General features: G+C 43.8%; 2 non-coding genes across 2 annotated transcripts; both read right to left on the reverse strand.

The window, feature by feature from the left end:
• Window positions 1–3,009: 3,009 nt before the first annotated feature.
• TRNAG-GCC (transfer RNA glycine (anticodon GCC)) lies at window positions 3,010–3,080 on the reverse strand. Its single transcript has one exon. It is a non-coding gene; the product is annotated as a tRNA-Gly (tRNA).
• Window positions 3,081–5,192: 2,112 nt separating this feature from the next.
• Window positions 5,193–5,263, reverse strand: TRNAG-GCC (transfer RNA glycine (anticodon GCC)). The gene has a single exon. It is a non-coding gene; the product is annotated as a tRNA-Gly (tRNA).
• Window positions 5,264–6,521: the final 1,258 nt, after the last annotated feature.

Genomic DNA, 6,521 nt, shown 5'->3' on the forward strand with positions numbered 1-6,521 from the left:
TGCAAATAATTGTTATCATTGCCATTAAAAACTCTCATCTAAGACGCTTCTCGCTTCTTGAAATTTTTTGGTTGCTCATGGTTCGCACGTACCTTAGCTCTCAAACCGATGGATCTTCTTCATCAAAGTTTGAAATTCATTACCGTACGGTGTCAAACAATTTTTTTCGTCAATTACACACTAACTTATAACGTAAATTTTTAGCCGTTAGTATATTAACATACTGTTATTTTGTTTATATGATGATTTGATTTCATTCATCCCGCAATGTCTCGCCTCGTGTATATGTGCGATTACTGAAAAGGACCGCAACAAAAACAGCATAAGTTCGAGAAATGCCACTGAAGTGGCCGAACAGTCCAAAGCAGGAGCGCGGCTCGGGACGCGGCAGCCAAGCGAGAAGCACCAGCTCTATAATGAAGAACGGCGTCTGCAGCCCAGGAGCAGCCATCCGCCAGCGGCCCTTCAGAAGCGCACGCGGCAAGGACGTCCGGTCGCCAGCCAACGTACGGCTCTTCAGAACCCCGAGGTGCGGACTCGGGAAGCCGACGCCCCAGACTTCGGTGCTTCCGGCACCCCGAAACGTGCGCCTTCGAAGCCGTGAAAAGAGGCGACCCAGAGGTTCAGGGCAGGTGGCGCGAGAGGCGCGGCCTACCACGATACTGAGCCGCGGGCATGGCAAAGGCCAAGGTCGCAATGCCTCGGCGACTCTGTCGCCACAGCGCAGTACAAAGCGAGTGTTCAGAGGAAACATCGATGATAAGACGTGTGCCCTGAGCGATAATACGTGGCTGAGGCGTGTTCTCATCCCGATGTAGGCGCGGCAGTTCGGAACCCTGCCAACAGCATTCCCGCACCCCGACCTGAAAAGGCTTAGGTTTTGCGCGGCGTGCGGGCTGCAGGCGACGGGCGGCAAATTTATGCCACTTGTCGAGTTCCAACGGTTAGCTCAACGTCTTCATAAACTGCAGACCTACCTACACCGTAGGCGAGCGGCTCTTGTACTTGCGCAGGATCGCATTTACGCAATTTAATACGCTGAGGTTGGTGCACGCGTGAGGACAGTATAAGGCATGCAATACATCAAATACTGCTGATAATCGCTGCATTAGTGTATGAGAGGTATGTAATTGTTCTTGCGCTGTAATCATAATTTTTATCTTAAACAGAGTTTTTTTAAATTCTGCTATGTAGGAGCTACACGTGACAAAATACTGAAATTCCTGACTTTTACGTGACATTTATTGATTTATTTTTTGATAAAAGTACCTGTGGCGCCGCAACGGCATTATTGCAGGAGGAAGGGGGTGGGAGGGAACGATTGGAGCAAAATGAACATGTAACAAAAACTTAAAACAGCTAAGCACAGTTGGTAAATGGAAAAAAAAAACGAACAAAATGCGTTACATCGATAAATCATCTGGACTGCAAACGGTCTTCAGTGTACCGCGGTGCAAAATTACAACACAGAAATGGAAACGGTACAAGGGTACACTGCCACATGAAGCGCAACGCCAGCCAAAAGATATCAAGTAAACGTGATGATATTAATCCACTGCAGACTGCGTCACAATAAAGAGTAAAACTCTGAACACGTCTTACATTCACCAATGCTCTTGGGAAGCCTATTCCAGCGTGCGGAAGCATGCGGAAAAAATGAATTAAAGTATACATCAGTAAGACAGCGCAGTTCATGAACTTCCAGCTCGGGATGACATCGTTTAGAGATGAAGTGCGGAGGGTAAATGTACAAGTTCTTATTCTTTTTGAGATCAGAGTAAAATCGGGAAAAAAAGTTGTAATTTTGCTGCTAATCAGCGGTGTGCTTGTGTTTTCCAAACAAGGTTCTCTTTAACTAATATAACACTGCAACGCAAGTTTTAATTTCCACAAACAAATCTTGCAGCGCGGATTTGGACGCGTTCCAGCTTTTCTATAAGATTAGAGCTATGAGGGTCCCATACCGCGCAAACGTGTTCGAGTACTGGACGAACATTTGTTATGTAAAGCAGTTGTTTTAGTTTATGCGGGGCTTTATAAAAATAAACGACTGACATTCACATTGTCTGCGGCACGGCAACAAACAGCGACGCTTGCATTTAGCCACAAAGTGCTGGCTGACGACACAAATGTTAGACAGTGGTTCTCACACTTTCCTATAATATTTCCTGTGAGACTGTTCTCGGTCGGGATTTTGATGACATTTTAATCATGAATAGTTTTACAAAAGTGTAAGTGAAAAGCAATAGATTCTTAAGGTATACCGGAAGGTGCTGCAGTTCTTGATCAAAGCTTCCTACTTCGCTGTTAGAAATTTTCAATGAAACCTACATAAGCGGATGCATGCCGCAAGTGTAAAAATTAGTAGCAGTGGTGTCTTTATTATAGCCAGGACAAAATTCCTCACCCCCATCAAGAGGTCGTCCGACAGCGCGAATTACTTGACTGTGGAAAACGTGGGAACTAATAAACGACCATAGCGTTGTGGAAGTGCTGGAGAACAAGAAAGCGCTTAATGTGTATCAGAGCGTCTTTCTGTGAAAAATAAGTAGGCTTGACTAACACAAATCGGAACTAGGAACGTCATTTATAATGTATTGGCCGAATTAAAAGCGTGACCGGGAAGAAGTATGCTGAGTTTAAATTCATTATATCACGCATTGTTGAAGTAATACAAAATTATTGCACCATTAATTCGACGCGCCCATCGCAGTCCGTGATTAGTTAACTGCATTCAGTTTGCGCCAGCATGCCATAATTAAGGTGCAAAGAGAACAGTTAGATCCCGGAGGTGCTTTCATGTGATGATTGCCTTAATGGTTCCGAATCCGCGCATCGGAAATCCTTATACTAAGCGAAGTTTAAATATTGTTTCTGAAGAAACAGTGAAATTCGCATTCTGGTGAGCCATTTTGCAATCTGTTAACGTTATGCCACACAGAAATTAATTATTTAAAATGTTTTGAGCCACAGAATGTTTCAAGAAACATTCAAGAAAAAAATTGAGGCTGCGTCGGCCGGGAATCGAACCCGGGCCACCCGCGTGGCAGGCGAGTATTCTACCACTGAACCACCGACGCCGATGTGTAAGCGCAGAATTCTTGTACACAAGGTGCAGGTCAATGGACAACATCCGGCTTCATGTAGGTTAGTGATTTAAGCGCGCAGACGACTTTTAGCGTGGTGAAAGTAGACGGCGCCACAAGAGGAAGACAAGTCTCCGCCCGAAACCAAAGGATGAGATGCGGACAATACTTACTGTATTTTATTGACTGAACAATCTGCGCAAAATGGAGCCACGAAGTGACTCATTATTGAGCCGGACTTCCTAAAGCCTTCTGTTGGTTTTATAGGCACGACGCACGCTGTACCTGTCGCGCATCAGACGTATGCATCACCTGCCATGCTGTTGAAGCTACCAGTGAATTATTTTGATCCAAGTCGGCATGATTTTCAAAAATATATGTAATGTGGCGCACAACTAACTCTACTCATCAATGACGTCACTTCCAGTGTTATCTTACACAGACCTGTAGTCGGATTGCTCTCAGGTATTTAAAAAAGCTTTTACTAAATTCTCCTCAAGCGTATTTTCCTTTCCCTTTCATTTTGATTATCATATCCCCCATTCACGGGTGGATATGATGCTTGCTCACTAATCTTCAGGGGTATGTTTTGCAAATTGACATTCTGATCCTGTGTCCCCCGTCGCCTCCGGTGTGCTATAAATTGTACAGTAAAAACATTTTCACTCTTAAAGGTGTAACTGTAATGACGGCATTATTTCTGTGTCCTTATTTTTTCTTGTTTTTTTTAATAGTGCGCTGAGCACGTTAGCGCCTTTAATGCACCCATGCACCTTTCAAAAGTGCACGGTTGTGCAAGGATGTTGTAGCTCCATCGGGTGAATTGCTGCGTAAGGGCGTACGCGTGTTTTCTGACTTGTTGAACAACGTTGCAGTAGTTCAATCAAGCATGCTTTTTAAAGGATGCAAGCTATACGAGCTTTCTATTAAATGACAGATGCGGCCATGATGCGAGCAGCTAGGACTGCGATTTGCACCCCCATACTCTAATATTTAGCTGAATTATTTTAGCTGGAGTCGTAAGCGTCACTGACTCCAAATCAGGGGTCGCTGAAATGGCGAAAACTTGCAGAAATTATGTGCGTCATGACAAGTAATTATTGCGCACAACAGTGCTGTCTTCTGTGCTCAACTCTCTCACCTCAGTGGCTTTGTATGACTCATTGCAGTTAGACTTATATCTGTTTATGTTCCTTTGGTAAAAAATACTTGAGCAGTGCTCTAAAAGGGGCTAGTTGGTCGTTCATTATTTCTTGGTGTTTCGGTGTCTCTTATTGTTTCGTCCGTTTTTTGTTTGCGTTGTGGAGTTAAGCGCTCCCCTATAATCATAATAAAAAATGAGTGGTACATTATAGCATAGTGTTACAGTGCGGGCGGGTATGCTGAAGGTTGACCTCCTTTAGAGAGCTTTTTTATTAATGGACGGACAGTGCCGAATAAACGTTGGAATTTACGCAGTGGTTAGCTGTTGTGCAATATGTTAACTGAATGCCACACAGAAATTTAGGCCACTAGAAATGCGAAACACGTTTTTTTCTCCTGCCACATGCACTGCTAATATGTTTTTCCCTTTTAAGCGCGCACTTCACTTAAACAAAAATTAGACAGGACACTTAAGCTCCGCCTTAAGGGTGTGACGTGATAACGTAGTGGGTTAAACTTTCCATTCCGAGCAGTTTGACACCTTTGAACGCATTTTTCATTTTCTTTCAATTGTTTCAATTAACTGATTGATCAACCACCGACTATACATTTTCTTAATTAGTATCAGCAAGCACTGTTTTCTCATACAAAACATTTTCGCACCTTTCAACCCCGCTGTTTCCAATTTCTCTGATTTATTCAATTGTTCAATTAATTACAATCATTTCATTAACTCGTCATTGCCTGTCACACACCAAGCAATCGTCACTCACTAGAACGCTTTTAGAATTTTTTTTACGCAGCCCCCGATTATTTCCGTCACGCGGGGCCGACTACTACTACGCCAACGGCTTTTCGACCGAACGAGCTGTGCACCCTGTCGCGTAATATGATTCCAAGCGGCTCTAGCCGTAGAAGTACGGTAACAGTGCGGTTATATTTAAAAAAAAGAAAGACAGAGGCTGCGTCGGCCGGGAATCGAACCCGGGCCACCCGCGTGGCAGGCGAGTATTCTACCACTGAACCACCGACGCCGGCATGCTAGCGCAAATTATGATTCATTACATGGCTTGGGTAAATGGATAACGTCCGACGTCATGTAGGAGTCAGTGCCTGCAGCGCGCAGACGACTTTTAGCGTGGGGAAAGTAGTTGGCGCCACAGGAGGAACAGAGGTATTCTCTCGAAAACAAGGGATGAGGTGCGGATAACATGTAATATATGTTATTAACTTAATAATCTGCGCAAACTAGAGCCTCGGAGTAACCCACAGTTGAGCCTGACTTCCTGTAAAGCCTTTTGTTGTTGGTTTTATATACATGACGCACGCTGTACCTGTGGCTCATCTGATGCATGTATCACCTGCTCTTGTCATCTGCCATGCTGTTGAAACCACCGCTGAATCAATTTGATCCAAGTCGGCACGATTTTCAGAAAGATATGTCATGTGGCGCACATCTAACTCTCCTAATTATTGACATCACTTCCAGTGTAATCTTACACATACCTGTGGACGTATTATTCTTGGACTTTTAACAAAAGCTTCTACGAAGTTCTCCTCAAGCGGCTTTTCCTTTCCCTTTCATTTTGATTATCATCTCCCTCATTCACGGGTGGATATGATGCCTGCTCACTAACCTTCAGGAGTACTCATATGTTAATTGACATGCCTATGCTTCTAGTGTGCTATAATGTACAGTACTCGGTTCTTTCCATTTTCTGATTTACACTAATGATCTTCCACTTAAATTATTTCCCTCGTATGATTCTTCGCTGACGACAGCGTAGTTGATTCATTTAGCACTACCAGCAACGATACCTTAATATTAGAAACTCACTGCAACCATATCGAACCAAGGTGCAACGAGCGCTTCATCTCTCCAGATGTTAATAAAAAGTCGGTAGTTTTTTAACCGTACGTAATGCCATCTCTCGCCGCATTACTACACCGTCAGGTATAGTTAATTCTTATCATTTTTCGTTGTCAGCACTTCTCATTCCCTTGGTTAATGACCGTAAATTTCTTACATTATGAATAACGCCTACCACGAACTTGGTTTTTACACCATAGCTTCGAACTATCACCTCCCACTGCAAGACTGCTGTCCTTTTTAACAATCTCTTGTCCTAAACAGGAGTACGGATCCGCAGTTTGGGACCCCACTCAGTAGAAACTTTCTGCCCCTTCGAGTCCATCTAAAATTGTGCCGGAAGGTTAGTTCATTCTGAGTACTCATTTTAATCGTACGCCACCAAACTCATGTTAGGATATACGCTTCCATCCGTCGTTTCA

The sequence above is a fragment of the Amblyomma americanum genome, chromosome 4 (genome assembly GCF_052857255.1).
Source record: "Amblyomma americanum isolate KBUSLIRL-KWMA chromosome 4, ASM5285725v1, whole genome shotgun sequence".
Taxonomy (NCBI): domain Eukaryota; kingdom Metazoa; phylum Arthropoda; class Arachnida; order Ixodida; family Ixodidae; genus Amblyomma; species Amblyomma americanum.